The sequence below is a fragment of the Trachemys scripta genome, chromosome 11 (genome assembly GCF_013100865.1).
Source record: "Trachemys scripta elegans isolate TJP31775 chromosome 11, CAS_Tse_1.0, whole genome shotgun sequence".
Taxonomy (NCBI): Eukaryota; Metazoa; Chordata; order Testudines; family Emydidae; genus Trachemys; species Trachemys scripta.
Window position 1 is genome coordinate 49,636,042 of NC_048308.1, and position 24,346 is coordinate 49,660,387.

General features: G+C 47.0%; 1 protein-coding gene across 2 annotated transcripts in view; it reads left to right on the top strand.

Moving 5' to 3' along the window:
• Positions 1-16,437: 16,437 nt before the first annotated feature.
• MFSD6 (major facilitator superfamily domain containing 6) overlaps positions 16,438-24,346 on the top strand; it is a 41,470-nt gene continuing 33,561 nt past the window's right edge. The window contains exon 1 of one of the 2 annotated variants that reach the window (XM_034786017.1): positions 16,438-16,615. The gene's annotated coding sequence lies outside the window, so the exon portion shown is untranslated. The remainder of the gene's footprint in view (positions 16,616-24,346) is intronic. The other variant, XM_034786016.1, reaches the window with a different exon arrangement.

The window sequence follows — 24,346 nt, forward strand, 5'->3', positions numbered from 1 at the left end:
GTATATAATCAGATCAAGTCCCATAGGAGTTACTCAAACTAGTGATATAGTTATCTAAGTTTTCTGTGGAACATACTCAGGGCCTGACTGAAATAGGAGTCTTTCCTTTAATGACAGTATTTTTTGGAGCAGGCCATAATGGCATAAATCTCTCCTTGAACCTTTCTTTCCTGTTTTACTGATGTAGTAAAGGCTTTGGTGACTCAGAGTATTGAAGCCACTATATGAAAATATAGACTATATTGTATCTATTGAGAATTTTTGCCTTCAAAGCACAATCTTACAATGTGGAAGCACTGTCAGATAAGGTGGATCCTGTAAGGGAAATTAAGCTGTTTAACTAAAAATCCTGTCCACTAGGTGTCTCTCAGCTCTCTTGAAAAATAAAAGGCAAAGTATAAAAAGGCAAAGGCAAAGTATAAAAAGTGCATATCGTGTATATAATGCCCAATATTTCTTTCCAGAGCAAGTGTTGTTCGGATTGCACTAAATGACTTATGGTTTATGTTCAAATTTTTCTCCAACTTCTATTCTAGCTAGATGAGGCAGCAGACACCACTGAGCCCTTTCCCAGCAGGAGCCACGTTTTTTAGCACAGTGGGGTGTTCTAGGCAGGCACATACTGCCAGAGCAATAATAGTTTTTTTCAAACACCTATCACTATTTTAATATCTGTATTTCATTACAATGTATTGAGCATTTTTAAACAGTGAAGCATATGTAGCTATTTATAGGCTACTGGGTAATTTAAAGATGTTCAACACAGTTAATGTTCTTTCTACAATATTTTACTTAGTGATATAGCTGGGAAAATAATAGGATAATTTAAATCTCTATAAGTTAAGATGGGCACATCTCCAGCAATCAACCAAAATGCAGTATTGCCCTTCCCTACAATTCTGATTAATAAGTCCACCATTAGTGAAGGCTAACACTACAATTATAATAATACGGCATTGTATTTCTCAGCAGGATGTCCAGCCCTTGATGTGCAGCAGGACTGAGAATATTCAGTTCCCAATTCATAGCAATGAAAATGTCTAGTGCTTAAAACAACTTTAACCATTTTTATTTATAAAAATGTCAATGTCACAATTTGTTCAAGCACTGCTAAAATTAATCGAACATTTATATATGTAAGAACTTTACAGCTACTTTGAAATGCGCTGATTTCCATTGGTTTTAAGTGGGAGCTTCTCAGTCTTACGCCGCATACTCATTGACAAAACGGGCTTCCTCTTGGGTTGTTGTTTTTTGTTTATTATATTTCAGATACTAAATTTTGTAGTGATTTAGGTCCTGACCCAAAGCCCATTGAAGTCAGTGTGCCACTGATTTCAATGTGCTTTGGATCAAACCCATACCCATTTCAGGAACAGTGCTGAGAATATCTTTTATATTATCTTAGAGTTTTCCTTAAAAATTCTGCAAATGGAATAAATTGTAACCACATTCTCTCTTTTTAGAGCATTTCTTTGGCTATAAGTACATAGCTTTCCTGGCATTACTCATCCTCAGTTCTATGTCTGAAAGAATGGAGGGATCTGTACTCTCAAGGAGGGTGAGGATTTTCAGACATGGGCCATGATCCAGATACTTGTTTGTAATGTTGCCGAATCCTGCTACCTTTCCTTATGTAAGTAGTCCTTACTGGCTTAAGTCAACAGGATGACTCCATCAGGGCTCAATCTAAGGCCTGGTCCCCACTTAGTCCGGACTTCGGACTAAGGTACGCAAATTCAGCTACGTTAATAACGTAGCTGAATTCGAAGTACCTTAGTCCGAACTTACCGCGGTCCAGACGCGGCCGGAAGTCTCCCCCCCCGTCGACGCCGCGTACTCCTCTCGGCGAGCTGGAGTACCGGCGCCGACTGTGAGCACTTCCGGGATCGATCCGGGATCGATTTATCGCGTCTTAACCAGACGCGATAAATTGATCCCAGAACATCGATGGCGTGCCGCCAGACCAGCCGGTAAGTGAAGACTAGGCCTAACTGTCATTGAAGTCAATGGAAATCTTTGCCAAATTCAGTCAATGCTGACTATGGATGCTGTGTAGATTTACTAAGAAACATTCTTTTATATACAGGAAAATAAATCAATGTAAATTACTAACTACTGCTGAACATCAACACTCAATGTTCCTCAGCTATAATTCCACATTCTTCTTCGAGTGCTTGCTCATATCCATTCCATTATGTGTGCGCGCGCCGCGTGCACGATCGTCGGAAGATTTTCTACCCTAGCAACACCAGCGGGTCGGCTGTGGAGCCCCCTAGAGTGGCGCCTTCATGGCGCTGAATATATACCCCAGCCGACCCGGCGCCCCCTCAGTTCCTTCTTACCGCCCCTGACGGTCGTTGGAACTGTGGAGCGCGGCATAGCTGTTCTCCACTCTCCCTAGCTTAGTTAGTTATTCGCAGTTGTAGTTATAGTTATAGTTCTAGTGTTTGTAGTTTAATAGTCAAGATCAGTGTCTCGCTCCTCGGAGGACCTGTCGAGATCGGCATACCCCCCTCAAGGGCAAGCCGAGGAACGGAACTTGGGCCATTGGCAGGAGATGGCAGAGGACCACTCTCATGGACCATCTCACTGGTCGTTTTGGACCCCGTGGGCGTACCACCAGGAGCAAGGGGCTCCAATACCATCGACCTCTCGCTCGGGTCACTCGGTTAGAAGGGCCCCAGAATCCACCATCTCTCGGCCTCCGCCAGGGGGCATGGAGGCTTCCGTGTCCACGCCACCTGACACCATAGACCCAAGTACAGGTGATGCTCCGGCCCAAGAGCAGGGGGATCAGGACCCCCCCTTGGATCCAGTACCACCGGAGGCATCTTCCTCCTCCTCTCCGGATGAGGCAGTGGCGGGCACTTCATGTACAGGTCCCCCTCCGATAGATCTTCGGGCTCACCAGGATCTCCTGCGTAGGATGGCCCGTAATATGGACCTGCAGGCGGAGGAGATAGTGGAAGTGCAGGACCCTATCGTGAACATCCTCGGAGCGGATGCCCCATCGAGGGTGGCGTTACCCCTGATCCGCACGATTCAAACTAATGCGGATACGATATGGCAAACTCCTGCCTCTATCCCACCCACAGCGAGAGGGGTGGAAAGGAAATACTTTGTCCCGTCTAAGGACTACGGGTACTTGTATACCCACCCCCAACCGTGTTCACTGGTGGTGGCATCAGTGAACGCACGAGAGCGCCACGGCCAGCAGGCTGCAGCGCCTAAATCAAAAGAGGCTAAGCGGCTCGATTTGTTTGGCCGTAAGGTTTACTCAGCCGGAGGGCTGCAACTTAGAGCGGCGAACCAACAGGCGCTACTGAGCCGCTACAATTTTAACTCCTGGAACTCTATGGGGAAGTTTAAGGAGTTGATCCCCCAAGAGTCCAGGGAAGAGTTTGGAGCCATGGTAGAGGAGGGTAAGAAGGTGGCTCGGACCTCCTTGCAGGCCTCCTTGGACATAGCAGACTCGGCTGCGAGGACCCTGGCTTCGGGTATCGCTATGCGGAGGATCTCCTGGCTTCAAGTTTCGGGTTTGCCTCCGGAGCTGCAGCAAACCCTACAGGATCTGCCCTTTGAGGGACATGGATTGTTCTCGGACAAGACGGACTCTCGCCTGCAGAGCCTCAAGGACTCGAGAACAATCATGCGCTCCCTGGGGATGCATGTTGTGGGCCCTCAGCGCAGACCATTTAGGCCGCAGCCTCAGCGCTTCTACCCCCCCCCCCCGCCTCGTCAGAGACAAGACTCGGCCCGAGGGCGAGGTGGTAGAAGAAGGTGGACCGGCCCTCAACCCGGCCAGAACCAGGGGCCACCTAGACCACCTTCAGGCCCCAGGCAGAACTTTTGAAGGTGCGGTCGAGGACGGCGCCCCAGTCATCCCCCAGGATCCAGCCCCCTCCTTTCGGGATCGTCTCTCCCACTTCCGCCGTGCTTGGTCCCTTATAACTTCGGACCGTTGGGTCCTCCGCACGGTGGAGAGGGGATACGCTATCCAGTTTTCTTCTATCCCCCCCTCCCACCCCCCTTCCCCGTCCCTCTTCAGGGACCCTTCTCACGAGCAACTTCTTATACAGGAGGTTTCTACGCTCCTGGCCATGGGGGCCATAGAGGAGGTTCCGATAGAGTTAAGGGGCAGGGGATTTTATTCCCGTTACTTCCTGATCCCCAAGTCCAAAGGAGGTCTGCGGCCCATCTTGGACTTGCGCGGACTCAACAAATTCGTAGTAAAGTTGAAGTTCCGCATGATCTCTTTGGGGGCCATTATCCCTTCCCTCGATCCTGGAGACTGGTTCGCCGCCCTCGACATGAAAGACACATACTTTCACATCTCAATCTACCCACCTCACAGACGCTTCCTGCGATTCGTGGTAAACACGGTGCACTACCAATTTGCAGTCCTTCCCTTCGGCCTATCCTCGGCCCCAAGAGTGTTCACGAAATGTATGGCTGTCGTGGCAGCGTACCTTCGTCGGCAAGGGATACAGGTGTTCCCGTACCTAGACGACTGGCTGGTACGCGGTCGCACCAAAGAGCAAGTTCAAGCTCACGTCCACAGAATAGTGCACACATTCAACGAGTTGGGCATCCTACTCAACAAGGACAAATCCACTCTAGAACCTACCCAGAGAATAGAATTCATCGGCGCAGTTCTAGACTCCAGACGTGCACAAGCCATCCTGCCAGACAACCGCTTTGGCACCATCATGAACCTCATTCAAGGGCTCAAGGCCTTCCCAACTACCACGGTGAGGTCGTGCCTTACCCTGCTAGGTCACATGGCTTCCTGCACGTACGTAACCAGGCATGCCAGACTTCGGCTTCACCCACTCCAGACCTGGGTGTCATCAATATACCGTCCACATCGGGACAGCCTGAACATGGTGGTCACGGTCCCGAACTCGGTCCTGGCCTCCCTCACCTGGTGGCTAGATCACAATGTGGTCTGCGAGAGGATGCCATTTCACGCCCCACAACCCTCTCTGCACCTGGTCACAGACGCTTCATCTCTGGGTTGGGGCGCCCATCTCAACGAACACCATACCCAGGGCCTGTGGACTGCACCCCAGTTAGCCCTGCACATCAATGTTCGGGAACTGATGGCGGTGCGCCTGGCGTGCCAGGCATTTCTCAATCTCCTACGTGGCCGCTGTGTGTTAGTTCTCATCGACAACACCACGGCCATGTTTTACATCAACAAGCAAGGAGGAGCACGTTCGTCAATTCTATGCCAAGAGGCCATTCGCCTGTGGGACTTCTGCATCGCCCACTCAATTCATCTCACGGCATCGTTCCTCCCTGGAGTCCAGAACACTCTGGCGGACCGACTCAGCAGGTCCTTCCAGACGCACGAGTGGTCTATCCGTCCGGACATCATACATTCCATCTTCCAGAAGTGGGGGTTTCCCCAGATAGACCTGTTTGCATCTCGAGACAACAGGAAGTGCCACGTGTTCTGCTCCCTACAAGGTCGAGCTCCGGGCTCCCTCTCGGATGCGTTTCTCCTTCCCTGGAAAGACCACCTGTTTTATGCATTCCCTCCGTTTCCTCTGGTCCACAAGGTACTGCTCAAATTGCGCAGAGACCAGGCACAGGTAATTCTGATCGCTCCAGCATGGCCGAGACAACATTGGTACTCCACACTGTTGGAACTCTCGGTTCAGACACCGATCCCGCTTCCATTATGTCCGGATCTCATCTCTCAGGACCACGGCCGGTTGCGTCACCCCGACCTGCAATCACTCCACCTCACGGCGTGGCTGCTCCATGGTTCACCCAGGCAGAGCAGCAATGCTCGCACTCTGTCCAACAGATTCTGCTGAGCAGTAGGAAGCCCTCAACACGGACCACGTACCTGGCCAAGTGGAAGCGGTTCTCCTGTTGGTGCGAACAACGAGCCACGTCCCCGTTGCAGGCACCCATTCCTCTCATTTTGGAATATCTCCTCTCCCTAAAACAGCAGGGGTTGGCGATATCTTCAATTAGAGTTCACCTGGCCGCTATATCGGCCTTTCACCCAGGGGAACTCGCGTCCTCGGTATTCTCTAACCCGATGGTCGTTAGATTCCTCAAGGGCTTAGACCGGACGTACCCACAACAGCGTCATCCCGTCCCGACGTGGGATCTCAATCTGGTTCTCTCCAAACTCACAGGTCCTCCATTCGAACCACTAGCCACCTGTTCACTTTTGTACCTATCCTGGAAGACAGCCTTCCTCGTAGCCATCACCTCAGCAAGGCGCGTTTCTGAACTCAGGGCACTTACATCCGAGCCCCCTTATACAGTTTTCCATAAGGATAAAGTGCAGCTTCGTCCACATCCTGCCTTTCTCCCTAAGGTGGTTTCTCCATTTCATATCAACCAGGACATATTTCTCCCGGTCTTTTATCCCAAACCACATGCCACTCGCCAGGATCAACGTTTGCATTCCCTGGACGTACGAAGGGCCCTGGCCTTCTATATTGACCGCACAAAGCACTTTAGAAAGACGACGCAACTCTTCGTTGCAGTGGCCGACCGAATGAAAGGCTCACCGGTCTCCTCACAACGCCTATCCTCCTGGATTACGTCTTGCATCCGGACTTGCTATGACCTGACAGGTGTCTCAGCACCACACCTCACCGCTCACTCCACGAGGGCCCAAGCCTCCTCGACTGCTTTCCTGGCACATGTTCCGATACAGGACATTTGTAGAGCGGCGGTTTGGTCATCAGTCCACACGTTTACAGCTCACTATGCACTAGTGCAACAGTCCAGGGACGATGCTGCATTCGGGTCAGCGGTTTTGCACACAGCAATGTCTCACTCCGACCCCACCACCTAAGTTGGGCTTGGGAGTCACCTAATGGAATGGATATGAGCAAGCACTCGAAGAAGAAAAGACGGTTACTCACCGTTGTAACTGTTGTTCTTCGAGATGTGTTGCTCATATCCATTCCAAACCCGCCCCCCGTCCCCACTGTCGGAGTAGCCGGCAAGAAGGAACTGAGGGGGCGCCGGGTCGGCTGGGGTATATATTCAGCGCCATGAAGGCGCCACTCTAGGGGGCTCCACAGCCGACCCGCCGGTGTTGCTAGGGTAGAAAATCTTCCGACGATCGTGCACGCAGCGCGCGCACACCTAATGGAATAGATATGAGCAACACATCTCGAAGAACAACAGTTACAACGGTGAGTAACCGTCTTTTCCCATCACAGGTTATAGCAAACCTCTATATTCACTCTTGCTAACAGATGTTAGACTGTTATATAGTTTGCCCAAATTCCTCCATTCACAGAGTGGAGAATATATCCTTTAAGAAATATTCCAGGAATGTCAAAAGAAAGCCATAAAAGAGAGGGATGGTTAAGTCCATCTATTTAAAAACATAGCTCTGAGGAATGACATAGCTGGGTCTGCAAGACGAGGCAGCATATTAGCATTCTATTTCCACCCCTCGGTGGGGCGTCCTGTGTTTGCAGTACTGAGCTAATTGAACTGCAGTGACAGCTTGGTCTGACAGCTTCAGCCAATGGAGTCTGACACTGCAAAGGTCAATTATTTCTTTGTGACCCATGACCACTGACTACAAATGTTTACTGGTCCTGAAAACATTTGTATAGTCTGACAAATGTATCCAACACTGGCAGAGCATTTTAAAATGTTTGGCGCTTCCATTATTAAAATAATTTTCAGTCTTTTTGTTGCTGTTGAATGTTAATGTCAGAGTTTATAATTGTTCTGTGACGCCTGTGAGGCTCCTGCTCTCATCTTATATAGTTCCTGTGTCCGTATCTGAGGAGTTGAAATGGACAGAGGAGGGAGATTTTGAAAGGCAAAATGAGAAGTGTCCAACTCCATCTGGACCTTTGAAAATATTCCCCATAGACCAGCGGTTCCATAGGCGCAGGAACTAGGGGGTTTCAGTTGCTGGCCCGGGGTCCCAGCTGCCGCCCCACACGCCCAGAGTCCCAGCTTCAGCAGGGGAGCTTGGGGGGAGAGGGTGGACTAAGGGGGCTGGCTTTCAGCACCCCCACTATTAAAAATGTTCCGGCGCCACTGAGCAGTTCTCAACCTATTTACCATTATGGGCCACAGATGCAGCTCTCTGTGTGTTATGTGGGCCTCATCCACACACAATATATATACACACTACCTGTGTGGCCCTGAGGGTGTCACATGGGCTGCAGCTGTGTGTTGATTGGGTTGCGGGTTGAGAATCACTGCCATAGACAAATGTTAGGTGAGTCCTTCACTGTGTCAAGACATCTCCTTCCTGGAGTTCAGGTTTTGGCCCTTTGCCCTTTAGGGTATGTTTGCTCTTTAGGATGTTGCCCCTAAACTCCTCCTGTTCACACACAAAAACCTCTCACCTGAGTTTAGTGGTGCTTGCAACTCAGCCCAGGCTAGCTGGGGTTTAGAGCCCAGGTTCTGCTTTCATTCAGGCTGGTAACCCACCCACTTTGCAGTCAGCACTTGGATTAAATCACTCAAGCTTTGATAGTCCTCCAGTGTGTTCCCCCAGTTCCCTCCTGTGCTCAGAAGGACAGAGGGGTTCTCCCACATTTCACTGGAAAAGAATCACAGAGTGGCTCAGCTTACTGCAGCACAAATATAAGTGGGGGAATGGTCCTGCTATTGTTGGGAATTTCCTGGCTTTTACACTACCCTGGTGGAATTGGCTGGTGTAAGGATCTGAGTCCTCGCTCCCATTCCCTTTACCCAGAGGCCTGCCTGACCTTGAGGACTCCCCTTCCACACTTCTATGCGGCAGAGTCCTCATAACCCCAAAAAGGGTGGGCCCAGGATTCCTGAGGGGCTTGATCCCCGATCTTGTCATGGTCTTTTATGACAGGGCTAGATTGTCCCCACTCTGGGGTTCTCGCTCCGCTCTGGATGCTTCCCTGACCCACTGATCATTGCATATAGTTCAAGCAAATACAATTTATTAAACAGCAATCAATTTTAAAAAATAAGGGGAAAATGGGAAAGATTAAAGGGAAACGTAACCCTGCTCTCTGGCATGGGGACATCACAAACAGCTGTCTCTGGAATGTAAGGGAAGTTCACAGCCTGTTCCTCACATGTGCCAGGTCAGGGATGCCGCAGGTCAGACACTTGTGTTATGCTATACAAAGCACACGGGATCTTTTATAGGAGAAGGCAAAAACATTGCATTTATTGAAAATACAACAGTTAGCATATGCTTTTTAGACACTCTCTCTCTCTCTCTCCCTCCTGCCAGTTGATGTTTATAGTTACCAGTCTGTTGTAGCTCGAGTCAATGTAATGGCCGGTTAGATTGAGCACGAGTGAGGAGTTGGGCTCTTGTCGGTCACGATCTGATGCTCCGAGGCTTTGCAGGATTGAAGCCAGAGTTCCATGGCAAAACACCCCAGCTTTATACTTGTAAATTCCCATTTGAGTCGATGCATTTTGCAATGTCCTCCTGTAATCATTAGTCCTTAAGTGGTGTTATCATTTGATGGTTATTGTCGGGCTTCCCATCGTTATCTCCTATTTGTTGTCTCGCCTTCGGGGGTGCCTGTCTCACCTCTGCGGTCGTCAATGCTGCTAACATGTTTAGCATCGGATACAATGGATGTTTTCTGATTGTCTCCTGGTCTTTCCAAGTCTCTCACTTTTTCTTGACCATCTGGACATTTGTGATGGCTTTCACACCTTATCTTTTCCTGATGCACGCATTCCTCATTCACACAAACAATCTCTTACAGAAACCTTTAAAGGTATACAGACAGCATTTTATATTCAGCAGAATACATTGTAAATCAAGCCTTGCTAAATCTTATAACTAAAACAATTCACATTGGGGCTTCAGGCCCTCAACATTCCTCTAATCTCCTTAACATAGATACAATACAAGATCCTGTCTCTTACTTACTAAAACCTTAAAACAAAGAAATGTATATTTAACTAGAGTGCCTAATTTGTAATGCATATAGGAAACCATAGTAGACATTATAACTTATCCTAAAACAAAAGGGTGACCATAATCAGTCATAAGGATTGTTCTGGTCTGTTATTTCTTTCTGCTATTCCAAAAGGGTGGCTGACAAGATGAAATCAAATCCTACAGTAATTCTCATGGGACATTATAAAATCCTGCTCCTACACTTGCTCTGGTGGTGGCCATACACCTTCAGGCTCTAGGTGGCAGGACCCTTCTTCCCAGCATCGTCTCCCCCCATCACCCCCCGTCCCGTCAGGGTTATGAACCCCCTTCAAGTCTGGCCTGCAAGGCCTCTTGGCTGGGAGCATCTCCCTGCGCTGGGCCCACTGCCCAGGGTCCCCCTCACACTTCCCAGCTACTCACTGCATCTGGTTCCAGACAGCTCCAGCCCCAGTTCCACTCTGCCGCAGCTCTCCTGCTGCTGCTGCCCAGCCTCCAGTGCAGCTCCCGGGGCTGCTTCTCTGGTCCTGGTTGCTGCAGCTCTGCTCTCAGCACAGCTCTCTGGGCTGCTTCTCTGGTTTGCTCTGGCTCTGGCCAGCGCAGCCCTGCTCCCTGGTGCAGCTCAGGATCCTGCTCTCTCCTTAGCTCGGCCCTGCTCTGGTCAGGCAGCTCCAGCTCACATGCAGGACAGGACCCCTGGCTTCCTGACTCCCTCATTAGCCTACCTGCCCTGTCAATCAGGCTGACCTGGAACGTTGGCTTCTCCCCATTGCCGCTGAAGACTGTCAGTCTCAGGGTCCTGGTTTCCCATTGACCCTTCCCCTTTCTTTGGGACTAGGAAATGGCCAACCAAACCCCCCCACTAAGTTTTAGTAAGGGACCAACAATCCCCTTACATTAAGAACCATTGGCTGTGCCCACAGAAGCCCTGTGGATGCAGCCAGTGAGTGCACCATAACTTGGGTAGGACTTTGCAGTGTGGTTGCTCACACCAGGCGAGGCTAACCCCAGGTGCCAATCATCTGGGCTAACTGCAGTAAAGACATACTTTTACTTCTCTCTCCAATTTATTATTTTTACCGATAACCCTAGTTATCTTTAAAGATAGGGTGACCATATTTCCCAAAGGCAGGGGCTGGCATCACTGCTTGCTCAAGCCCTGCCTGCCCCCCACCAGAGCCCTGCCCTCACCACCCCCCATGCAGAGCTAGCATCACTGTTGGTCCCCCTGCACAATCCTCTGCACCCCACTTTTTGGCAAAATTGGGCATTTATCCTGTTTGCTCTTGCCAACTTGATCAGTTGGCAAGAGCAAATGGGACAAATGCCCAGTTTTGCCAAAAAAGTCAGGACGGCCGCGACAAGGCTTAAAAAAGGGACTGTTCTGGCCAAAATGGGACGTACGGTCACCCTGTTCCTTAAGCTAAATGTCTCAAAGATAGGAATGTTTTTCTTGGGAAAGCACAACTTCATGTCCTTTCTCCTTTCTCCCCTAACACCTCTCATTTGCCTGATCGCCTCCCATTTGTGTTTTTTGTCTGTAATCTTGTCATCATCCTTGACTTAGATGACTTTTCCCTCCTACATCTCCTTGCTTGGAAATCTGCATTTAACAAACCCCACAACATTATGCATGCCATTGACTTGCCTGCCTCTGATGAAATTCTCATCTATTCCTTTGCCTCCCTTTGCTTGCAGTATTGCCACTCCCTTTTCAGAAACCTCTCCAAGTTTCTAGCTGTCATGTGCATAGTAAAACCACACCAGCTCCATCCTTAGGCCTTGTCTACACTGGCAAGTTTCTGTGCAGTAAAGCAGCTTTTTGCACTCAAACTGCAGATATGTACACACTGCCTCGCCACTTTGTGCACAGAAACTCCTCAGTTGCAGCGCTCCAAAAAACCACCTAGATGAGATTTGTAAGGCTATGTGCGCAGAGGCTCCTTTATTGCCAGTGTAGACACTTGATTGCTCTCTGTATTGTAAATGGCCTCCAGAGCTGTCCCATAATGCCTCAAGTGACCACTCTCCTCATTGTTTTGAACTCAGCTGCCCTGGAGACATGCGCCCCTCCCCTTTCAAAGCACCGTTTCTGACAGACATTGTGTGCTGTGCTGATCTGCTCAAGGACACAAAGCAAATCATTAATGTGGAATGCTCATCAGGGTTACTATCTGTCCGTATTTCCCCGGACATGTCTGGCTTTTGCGTCTCTAAATAGCCGTCCGGGAGGAATTGGTAACGAGGTTAAAATTTCCGTTTTTTTTCTCCCTTGCCTCCCTCCCTCCCTTCCATGCAGAGTGCGGCTGCTGATTGGATGGCTGGGCCAATTGACCCGCTCCCATTGGCCTCCAGCAGCCAGAGCCGTCTCCTGCCCCCCCTCCCTCTGTCTGCAGCCCTGTGTAACACACAAACCGACCCACTGAGCAGCGTGTTTTGCAAACACGTGGAGCCAGAATGGTAAGGGGAGTCGGGGGAGGGCAGTCAGGGAGCGGGGGAGTGTTGGATGGGTCCCCGGCCTCCACCTGCCACCCCCCCTCCGCGCATCCCCCCCCCCCGTGGGTCCCCCCTCTCCCTTGTCTGCTTGTACTGCCAGAGCCAGCAGCCCCAAACTCCCTCCCAAACCCCCTCCTCCCTTCCCACACACCCCCTCCTGCCCTCAAACTCCGTCCCAAAGCCTGCACTCCGTCCCTTTGCACCGCCTCCCACCCCCAAACTCCATCCCAGAGCCTGTACCCTTCACCCCCTCCTGCACACCCACCCCCTGCCCCAGCCCGGAGCCTGCACCCAGCACCCAAACTCTATCCCAGAACCTGCACCCGGCACCCTTCCTGCACTCTACTCCCCAGCCCAGGACCTGCACCCCAGACCTCCTTCCCCCACCCAACTCCCCTCCCAGAGCCTTAGGCAGGTGTGTGGGGGGGTGGGTTCTGGGCACCACCAAAATTTCTACAACCCTGCCACCCATGCGAGTGGATAAGGGTCGGGGCAGTCAGGGGACAGGTAGGGTCCTGGGGGGGCAGTTAGGGTGGGGGGTTCTCAGCAGGGGGCAGTCAGGGGACAAGAAGCAGGGGGAGTTGGGATTCTGAGGGGGGGCAGTCAGAGGGTGGAAGTGGGAGGGAGTGGATAGGGGCAGGGCTAGGGTGGGGCTTCCCCCCCCCCCCAGTGTCCTCTTTTTTGATTGTGGAAATATGGTAACCCTAATGCTCGTGCTGTTGAACACAGAGGCGGGGGGGGGGAGGTGTCCTCCCCCTGCCTCAGGACTGATTGCTTCCTGCTGCTGTTTGAACTTACAAGACAGCATGCTGACACACTCTCTGTCCCCCAAAACACACAGTCTCTCTCCTCCCCTCCATACACACACACTTCCTGTCACACACTCTCCTCCACCCACTTCAGTTGAAAAGCAGCTGGCAATGTAGTAGGATGCCCATGGAACAATGGGATTGGGAAACCTGCATCATGAGATGCTGTGCCTGCCCCATGAGACATTGCAAACCCTTCCCAAAGCACCCTGCGGCCAGTTGCACAGAGGGATAGCTAACTACAATGCACTGCTGTCTTTGCCATTGCAAGAGATGCTAATGTGGATGCACTCCAGCATCACAAAGAGCACAGTGTGGAGACACAACAGTGGTTTAATTTCAGTGTTTTAATAAAAGTGGTATAACTTGTGGCACAGAAACTTGCCAGTGTAGACATACCCTTAGTTTCACTAACTTCCTGTTCTATTCAGGATGTTCTCCCTCCGTGCCTACTACATGAAATCTTATCTTCTTCCTGATTGTTTCTTTCCTTTCATCTAGCACTGATCACCCTTCTAGCATTTCACACAGACTTGCCACTGTTGGAGCCAAGATCCTTCTCCTTTGTAGGTCTTGCCATCTGGAACAGGTTTCCTATATCTCTTTGCCGCATTGACTTTTGTATTATTTTCAGATCTCATCTAAAAAACTAGTGTTTCTTCCATTCCCATGTGTCTTAACTCTTTTGTCTCTGCTTTTATGTATGTCTGTAACAATACTACTTAAAGCAAAATTACACATTGTAGCATGTAGTTGATGTTACTTACTTCCAAACAGCAGGAAATGCTGTAAAAGTGAGAGAGGTCTGAGTGTCTTGGGCTTTCCGAAGCATTCCAAGAGCATTTCTTTAAACCTAAAAGGCTCAAAATGACAATCCTTGTGAAGGGAAATCTCCCATTGGCTTCAGTGGAATTTTTCTTGAAAATGGACTGCAAGATTGGGCTCCAAATTAACTTAACTCTGAATACTGCCATATTCCAGAAAACTATGCAATACACACACACACACTGCATTTCTTTTCCTGTCATTTCTGATTACTGTAAGTTTTGTGCATGGAAAATTTGCCTTTTCTATTCAGCCATGCCACCCAATCTTGGTTGATTCATGCTATGATATAATCAACTGTTTGGGACAGCCCAAGTGCTACCATGGTGATGAACTGTGACATGCCAGAATAACTCAGGTAAAATCAGATTGAACTTTTGCCAAAAGCTCTTCCTCCTTTGACAGTTAAAGTGGTGCAGCAGCAATGCATATTGTTGCTCCTTAAAAAGTACTGCCTTAATATTTCCTGGCTGCTCCCAGCACCTTTCTTAGAACTCCATAGCATTTTATTGTTTTCTTATTTGTACGCCTACTGGCAGAGAGCAGCAGCCTCTGGCCAGAGCTAATTATTTTATTAGGTCAGACCTGTAGCCAAGACTAGCTAGTACAGGTTGTGTATCCGGTACAGAGAGAACCAAAATCCTGTAGGCAGAGTATCCAGAGATGCACATCATGGAGGTTGGAGAATCAGGATAACACTTGCAATCTAAAAGGTATGGCCAAGACTAGCAGATGCTTAATTTAAGCATAAATGATAGTGAGAGTAAACATTTGTTCTGAAGCTCTTATTTCCTTTACTGTCAAAAGCGCAATACAGGTGCCAATTCTGGTCAATTTTTGCTGAACATGGCATACTGGCAGTCCTGAATGATTTGTGGTAGAAAATGTGTGTGTGCCAGAAATGGCTAATTAGTGGTGAAATCCTATCTGGATGTCATTACTGACTGATTTATGGAGGATATTCTAGAGTTCCCAGTACTGATTTGTGGCATATTTTGTACAGATGCTGTTACTCATTGATTAGTGGTTGGATATTACTAGGGCTGTCGATTAATCGCAGTTAACTCACGTGATTAACTCAAAAAAATTAATCATGATTAATCGCAGTTTTAAACATACTGTTAATCAATAGAATACCAATTGAAATTTATTAAATATTTTGGATGTTTTTCTACATTTTCATATATACTGTATTCTGTGTTGTAATTGAAATCAAAGTGTACATTATTTTTGATTACATGTATTTGTGCTGTAAAAATGATAAACAAAATAAATAGTATTTTTCAGTTCACCTCATACAAGTACTGTAGTTCAATCTCTTTGTCATGAAAGTGCAACTTACAAATGTAGATTTGTTTTGGTTACATAACTGCACTCAAAAACAAAACAATGTAAAACTTCAGAGCCTACCAGTCCACTCAGTTCTACGTCTTGTTCAGCCAATCGCTCAGACAAACAAGTTTGTTTACATTTACAGTAGATAATGCTGCCCTCTTCTTATTTAAAATGTCACCAGAAAGTGAGAACAGGCATTTGCATGGCACTTTTATAGCCGGCATTGCAAGGTATTTATGTGCCAGATATGCTAAACATTCATATGCTCCTTCATGCTTCGGCCACCATTCCAGAGGGAGTCGGTACCAGTGATGAGGGCGGATACCACGTGGGGTGTCGGTAGGGGGTGATGAGGGCGGATACCACAGGGGGTGTCGGTTGGGGGTGATGAGGGCGGATACCACATGGGATGTCGGTAGGGGGAGATGAGGGCGGATACCACATGGGGTGTCGGTACGGGGTGATGAGGGTGGACACCACAGGGGGAGTCGGTACCAGTGATGAGAGCGGATACCACATGGGGTGTCGGTAGGGGGTGATGAGGGCGGATACCACAGGGGGTGTCGGTAGGGGGTGATGAGGGCGGATACCACAGGGGGTGTCGGTTGGGGGTGATGAGGGCGGATACCACAGGGGTGTCGGTACCAGTGATGAGGGCGGATACCACAGGGGGTGTCGATAGGGGATGGTGAGGGCGGATACCACAGGGGGTGTTGGTAGGGGGTGATGAGGGTGGATACCACGTGGGGTGTCAGTACGGGGTGATGAGGGTGGATACCACAGGGGTGTCGGTAGGGGGTGATGAAGGCTGAGATCCGGGGCTTTCACGGATACCCCTGCGCCTGGGCGGACTGGGGCAGGCAGGGTTAAGGGGCCCCCCGGGACGCGCCCTGCAGGCTGTTAGCGGGGCTGATGTGCCCAGCTCGCTGCTCCTTGCCCCGGCGCACGCCGCGGGAGGGCGCTCCACGCTGTGCCGGGGCTGCCCCCTGGCGTGCGGGGCGCGGAGCGCCGGGAGGGCGGAGCCCTGTCTGACTGGGTCGGGTCGGGCCCTGCCCTCCGCGCTGTAGCTCCAGCCGGCACCTTGCAGCAGCCGCCGCTGGAGGTCGGGTCGGCCGCTGAGCCCCGCCGCGGTCGTGCGCAGAGGAGTTGGCAGCGGCGGCTGGGGATGGTGCGCGGCCCCCGCCCGCAGCACAGCAGCCGCGCTCCGGGAGCAGCCGCGAGAGGGAAGAGGCTGTGAGGGACCCCCCGCCACGAGGTGAGTCATTGCCCGTCGCCTCCACACGCACTCGGGGGAAAGCAGGGAAATCTGCCTGGCTTGGTGCCCCTCCCGCCTGCAGCTGGCTCAGCACTGGCGGCCCTGGGCAGGCTGGGGGGTGGGTGGGATTCCCGGGGGGCTGGCAGTGACTTGTGTCTGGTGTGACTCCACTGGGTCCGAGACTCGTGCCGCAGCTGCTGTTGCTTTATTCCAGGGGGCGTTTTATTTACCTGGGTTTAACCCCAGTCCCCATCCCTTCCCCTCCCCGCCCCGGCTGAGGTGGACGGGGCTTTGCGTGCTGCCCGGCCTGGGGAAAGCATCGCCGGCTCCACCCTTGGTGTCACAGCTGCAGGGAGGTGAGACTGAGTAATCCGGTTCGTATTTGTTTTGTAATGTGGAAGCTGCTGCATCGCCCGGGCATGGACTTCCGCAAACGTAACTCCCCTTGCAAACAAAGGCGCTGCGGAGCCGGGTGCCTGGGGCTGCGTGCGGAGGACCCATCGCTCCCCCGACATGCACCTGTCCGTCGGCATGAAAACCCCCCTGCCCGGCCAGCCAGCTGTTGTCTTTTTACATCGACAGATGTCCTCTCTGCCCCACTGCCCAGCTGGGTCCGTATGAATGAGTGATACCCCAAACTGAATGAATTACCTAGCAAAATGGAGTGAGATTTACATCTCTCTTTGGAGCATAGTGAAAAGCCTTTATCACAAGGAGGTGGCCTATAAAATAACCAGAAATGAGTGTGGCCCTTCAAGTGGGTAAAACTGGAAGAAGGGGAGGAGCAGGCATAATTGCTAGGACCAAATGTTTTTGTTAGCAGGCTTTTTCTGTGGTGCTGGGCCACTGTAGTATCTGAGTAGTACATCACAAACATTAATATATATATATATATCCTCTCAAAACCCTGTGAGGTAGGGAGGTAAGGCACTGAGAGAGAATAAGTGTCTTGCCCAAGGTCACTCAGGATGTCTGTGGCTGAGCTAGCAAGAACTAGTCCAGTGTCTTAAACTCCATTCCATTTCTCTTCTCTGAGGGCCACAATGGTGGGATGAAAGATTTTTGACATCAGGAAGACGGGTCAGGGCTCTTGGATGGAAGGAACAGGGTTTGGAAATTAAGAGGAGTGATCGGGTATTTTCATATAGGGGTTGGGTGATTTGGGGGTTCAGCTGAAGTGTTTTTCAGCGGTGTGTGTGCTATGTGTGGGGATGAGATGGGGCACAATTCTTCTTAATTGTGCAGGAGGATTTAGCAGTTACGGGGATTGCCTTGAGGGTGTTTCTCACTGTAATAATGAGGACTTGCTTTGCTTCCTTTTTCTGACCACATACCAGTCTTCCAGCTTGCTCTTCCTGCATGTGGGGACCAGTCAGATTTTCTTTTTATATAAAGTATTAAGAGGCTGATAATCATCATACAGTGGTAGCCAAGCTTCTCTCCCAGCTAGTGCAGCCCTCTCTTCTCCCCTGCCCTGTAACTTTCAGTGCCTCCCATCTACTTTGAAGACTATCTATATCCCCCACCCCCATTTCTCCAAGTATTTGCTCCCTTCCCTTACACTGTAGTTGGGAGATGTTTTGTATTTTCCTCAGGTTGAATCCTCTCTCATAGCACTTTCCTGGTATCTCTGAGATTTATTCTTCAAATACTTTTGATCTTTCTGATTGACAGACAGGTTTCTGTTTAACCAATTTCCCCAAGTCCGTTATAAGAACGTGAATGTTTTGGGTGGATTGGCACACATGCTGCTTTTTGAGAAAACTGGTCACATCCAATCTTTCCTCTTAGTTCAGATCTTTGGCATCTGCAGTGGTTAGACTATAACCTCCATCGGACGCTAGCCTCATTCTTTAGGAATTGTAGCAACACAGTATTCAGTGTTGTGGGTGAGGCCTAACCACAGTCTATGTAATTGAGTCATTCCATGCCAAATTAACCAGTGCTTCCCAGTTGAACGTCCAGGTTTTGATGGAATGTACTGCGTTAATAGTTCACATTTCACTGGAGGCGCTGACCAAATGCTAAGTTTCCTCTAAAACCTCTTCAGAAGCATTGTCACTCTTTATCTTGTGCTGGGGGTGTCTACATATGACACTCCCTCGGGCTGATATTCAATTTTTGTATATTTAAAAAAAAATTAAGATCTTAGTGAACTAACCACGTTCTCAGTAGGAACTTTTTATTTACTGCTTTGTTCATACTCTTGCATGCTTCATTTATCAGCATAGCTATTGGCATATGTAGTATATGAGCTTACCTCACAAACCCAGCAGAAGTTTAATATTTATCTGTGAATATTGTTTGCTGCCATGTATAGAGTTTAAGATCTAGTTTTGTGTTAGCATCTCATAAGATGTAGCTACTGGTAGTTTTAAAATAAAAACTACATATTTTAAAAGCCATATGATTTTCACTATCAAATTAACCTATTAAAGATTGGTTCAATCTTGGATTTAAACTGGTTGGCAAAAACACTTCCATTCTCAGTTGGGCCAAAACAATACTCTTATGTGAGTGAGTGGAGAAAATTCTAGCAGTAAAACATATTATAGCTGAATAAACTATAATGTTGTTTGGCAAATATTTTTCTGCAGTACTTTGAAATAAGGATAAATATTTCCTAATTAAGCAGATAGTGTAAATAAATTTGGTGTTCCAGAGGAGCTGATAAAGGCTGTGTCTGTTGGAAATACCAGCCTCTCCTGAACGGAGTTTACTCAGTACCGGGGGTTCTCAAACTTCATTGCACAGCAACCTCTTTCTGACAACAAAAATTACTACATGACCCCAGGAGTGGAGACTGAAGCCTGAGCCCACCCGAGCCCCACCGCCCCGGGGGTGTGTGTGGGGGGAGCTGAAGCACAAAGTCTTCATCCTCATGTGGGGGTGGGGCCTGTAACCTGAGCTCTACCACCCAGGGCTGAAGCCCTGGGCCCCAGTAAGTCTATCACCAGCTCTGGCGACCCCATTAAAATGGGATCATGACCCACAGTTTGAGAACCGCTAGTCTATATATATAATAAATGCAGGGTCTCGCTGCCCACTGTCTTGCATCTTGCGTTGTCGTTTACATGGGCAAAGTGAGTGTAAAATGTTACCAAACCAGAAGGGTAGCATTTACATCCACTTTGCTCAGGTGTAAATAAATACACAAAGTGCTGAGTAGTGGAGAATTTACTGTTATTCCTTTGTTGTATTGCCTTAATCCCCACAAAGGGATTAGAGGATTTGGACAAATAAATAACGCAGAGCCAGCCCTTGATCCAGAGGGCTAACAATCACATTCTCTAAATACTAAACAGGTGAATCAACAGAGAGATGGAGAAGAGGGAGGATGAGGCAAGAGCAGAGACCTGGGTATTTGCATAAGTAGGTAGTCATAGAGGTCTTGGAAGTTTCAGGTGGTCACCAGTGTAACCAATGGTAGTGATTTGTAGGCACCACACCAAAGGACCTTTTAAAAATGGATTTAAAGGAGGATAAAGTGGTGGCTCTAGAAATTCTGATAGTACAGTACTGAGAGTCTGTACTCCATAGGAGTGTTCTGGAATGCAAACTGATGCCCAGGCAATCAAGTTTTGATGGGTATACTCCTAAAAGGCTATATGAAAGGTCCTGCACATCTGTGTTTGTTTGTAATGTTAAAACAACAAAGCATAATACAGATATAGAGCACAATATTATGAAGACTTGCATATGTAATTTTGTTAAAGGGGGTAGTCCCATTGTAGTCAACATGGGACTACTTGTTTGTCATTGCAGATTCAGCCCTATTCTGCTGGCGTTTCAATGGCAAAATATCCAGTGGCTTTAGTAGAAACACCATTTAGCCCATAATTCTGCATTTGCTAATATTCTTTCATTTACCCATTCTTTGAAACAGATTGTCTTGTCAAGATGTTTGTGGAGGAAAGTTAGCTCTGTTACTTCTACAGCTCAACACTAGAAACAGAAACACCACTTCCGATATCTTACATAGGCTTTATGTACTGTTTATTGGCTCTGATGGCTAACAACGAATATTAATAACTGTTAAGATAGAATTGCACAACTTGTAAGCATTGACACAGATGCATCTTCAACTGTAGCACAGGGTTATTTCTAAATTAAACAGTGATTAGCAAAATATCAAGTAAATTTTATGAAGTATTATTTTATTTATTATTTTAGTGACTGAAAACTTGAAAATCTGCTAATAGAAAGTTTCCTGTGAAATTTCTCGTTTATTGCAATCCTGTTCTACTTGCTAAGTTTAACAAAAATTTGAGATAATTAAATGGGAACTTGATACCATATTGGTAAGTGTGACATGGAAGGCCTGACTGATAAATTCTCCTCCGATTTATCAACATCATGCAGACTGCAATCCAATCTGCTCTTTTTGCTATAGCTACATATGGGTTTGAAGGCTTTAGTTAATGCTTCCTGTTTTGGATGCTCTCAATGTATTAGTTTTCAGTGATATGTAAATATAATTTTGTGCACATATTGTTGAAGATACTTAACTCATCAAAGTCCTTCTGTAAGTGTCTACCCTGTGTGTATAACAAATTATGGCTTTTGCACTTAATATGCTTATTTTTTGAGGCTCTCTAATTTTATATTGCTTTTTGATTCTTAACTATACCCAATTTCTTGTTAAAATCAAATATTTATGCTATATATTTAAGTATTAGCAGTTCCCCATAAGGTATCAAACCTAATCGCCTGTTGGTTTCTAGGTGGAATTTAAGGTGCTGGTTTTGGCCTATAAAGCCCTATGTGTATGTCTACACTGCAATTAAACACCCGTGGCTGGCAAATAGTCCAGCTGACATGGGCTAGCCACAAGTATTTAATTGCAGTGTAGACATATCCCAAGTGGCCTGGGATCTGCCTCCCTAGGAGGTTGCTGCTGTGTCCCTGCTATATTGCTGCACTTGCTGCTTGGAGGCACTTGAGTTGTGTACTCCTTGGTTTAAATGAGATGGGGCTAATGATAGGACACTTTCTACGAAGGGGGGCCCCTCAATTCTGGCATTAACTCCCCTATCCGATTTGTTGATTTCAGGGCACACTGCAAAGCACACATGTTTTCTCAAATTTTTGGCAAGGGTAAGTGCAGGAGGAGAATTGAGCTTTGATATATTCGATCCTTTCCTTTGATTATAGAGATTGATTTGTAGTGCCAGGTTGAGCTGTCGGGAATAGATTGGCTCTTTGTATTTTCCAATTCCTTGTATGATTGCACCTTTTATGAAATTAAAAATAAATAGAAATAAGTGTTTTAATGAGATACTTTAATGTGAAGAGAAACTACTTTGCTTTGTGTGCAACCTTCTTTATATTACGTTGAGTTTAAAAGCCTGCTATTCTCTGCTTGGCCTCTCCAAAAGATTCTGCCTGTTACAGGCTTGTATATGTTGTATGTCACTATAAGACAGTGGGGTGCCTCAAAAAACACATATTTTCTATGATTTTTCTAGCTGCCTTAGGAACAGATCTGATTGTTTTTCTTTTAAAGATTTTTTTTTTATAAATTTATCTTCATTTGATTATCTAAAACTCATTCTTTAATGTTAATTATTAAAATAATCTACATAAGATGTCTGGTTAACATATAGTGGGAAATATTGTGATAGCTGGCTCCTGCCAGCCAATTGACTATAACAAGTCACTGGGGTTTTCTCTTGAGGGTAATATTGGATATTAAAGCTAGCACCAGACACCCACTTTATCTTATTCATTTCTCAGAGCAAAGGGTTGCCTCCCTTTTCTTCCTGCGTTTAACAGTTATTGTGGACGGTCATTATTAAGGCTAGATGATCCTTTTGATAAAATCAGCCACAAAAGGAGTAAAATGGTTCTAGATTTGAATGTTTGAAATAAAACCTAAGTAAATACAGCAGAGGTGAAAGAATAGGAACACTGACTTATAACAGAAGGAATCATTTATTTTTCAAAGTTTTTCTTGCATATAACTGATTATTTATCCTTAACTTAAAAGAAACAATACACAGTCACAAAAGAGAGAGGAAGGATAGGCTTGTAGTTAAAGGAAGCCAGTGTACATTTACGTAAGTAGTCTCAGAGGAAGGGTGGTCTCATAGACTGAGTCTATGCATCTATTCCTGGAACAGCCACAGACTTCCTGTGTGATTTTCGGCAGGTGGCTTTCTCTCTGCATCTGTAATATGGGAAGAAGAATACCTCATAACTGAGAGGGAGTGTTATGACCTTTATGTCAGGGAGGTGTTCAGATATTGGGGACCTACATACATAATTCTCTCTTATGTTTGTGTGAGTGATTTGGGCACTTTAACTTCTGGGAAGTTTGTTTATTTGCCCTGCATGTTGGGGGACAAGATCCCTCTTGGTAGTATCACACAGGCGGATTTGTGCAACATGCTACATCTCGCCTCTTTGCAAAAGGTTTATTAGGCTGTTCAAGATCTACAACTAAATTGGAGCATACATGATCTTTGCTAGCAGCTATTCTTCACTTTAACCTTGTCACTTGGGTAAATTGGTAAAAGGTGCCTTCAGAACTTATGTTCACGATTTCTATGATGAGGTCAGAAATCAGTGTTCAGTAGCCCAGGGCTAAAACTCCACACTCCATCACCATGTTCTTCTAAGGTCTTGTCTTAATTAGAGTTTTTTGGGCTCCAGTTAAATGCCAGTTAGCTCAAGATAGTTAATACATTTGTAAGGGATCTAGTCTGGACATTCTCAACATGTTTGTTCCTGCTACAAATGTTTGTAGTTTGCCCAAGCTGATCCTTAGAACTATAGTCCACACACTGCCTCTTAAGACTACAATCTTGTAGATATGGAAAATGTTTTTATAAAGCACTAACGTTCGTAAAATTTCAATAGTGATGATGTAATTAAACTAACCTTGGAATGGGGAAGGTATAGTCTATTCCTCTCACTTCAACTTTAGAAATGTTTTTGCTGCTGCTTAGTTTGATTTCACTGAAGAGGTGCCCAATGGCCAAGCTGTGTTGCTTTTTGTTATAAGTTGGAAAGCCATCGTTAGAACCATTGTAGGACATTCCAAGGAACCTGTTTGTTAGTTTGTTCATTTCCACTATCTTCCCCCCCCCTTTAATTAACACCACATCTTAAATTGACTCTGCTCAAAATCTGAAAAGTAATCCTGTGAAATTTCTGCTAATGCTGATTCTGTGTCCTATTACTGAAAGGGTATATAGTGCATTACTAATGGAATTCAATGAAATATTTACTTTAAAATAATTTTTGTTTTATGAAATATTTTTCTATAACATTTCACAAAGTACAGTGAAAATACAGGTGTTTCTATCACATTACACATACATCACAAATTTAGAAGAAAATGGATGCAATAACAGATGTAAAAATATGAGGAAAAGATCCAATAGCTTAATATTTTTAAACCCCAACAATAATAAGCAATTGTAATATATTAGTTATCCATAAACCTTATAAAATTAACATACTCCAGGAAACCTAAATCTGAAACCTATTGCAATTGGAAAGGAAACTGCAAATAAAAAGACAGATTAAGAATCATGTTTGTTGTGTTTAAAAATTCCTTGTACGTTGCCACCCTTGTATTTTTGGTGCTAAATCAGATAGTTTTGAATCCATATGCTTAGGATTAGGAATACAATGTGTTTGTTTTTGTTTTTAATCAAGATTATTCTGACTTCTCCACATCAGGGTGGCTTCTCTTGACCTAAGAAGAGCTGATGTCAAACTGCA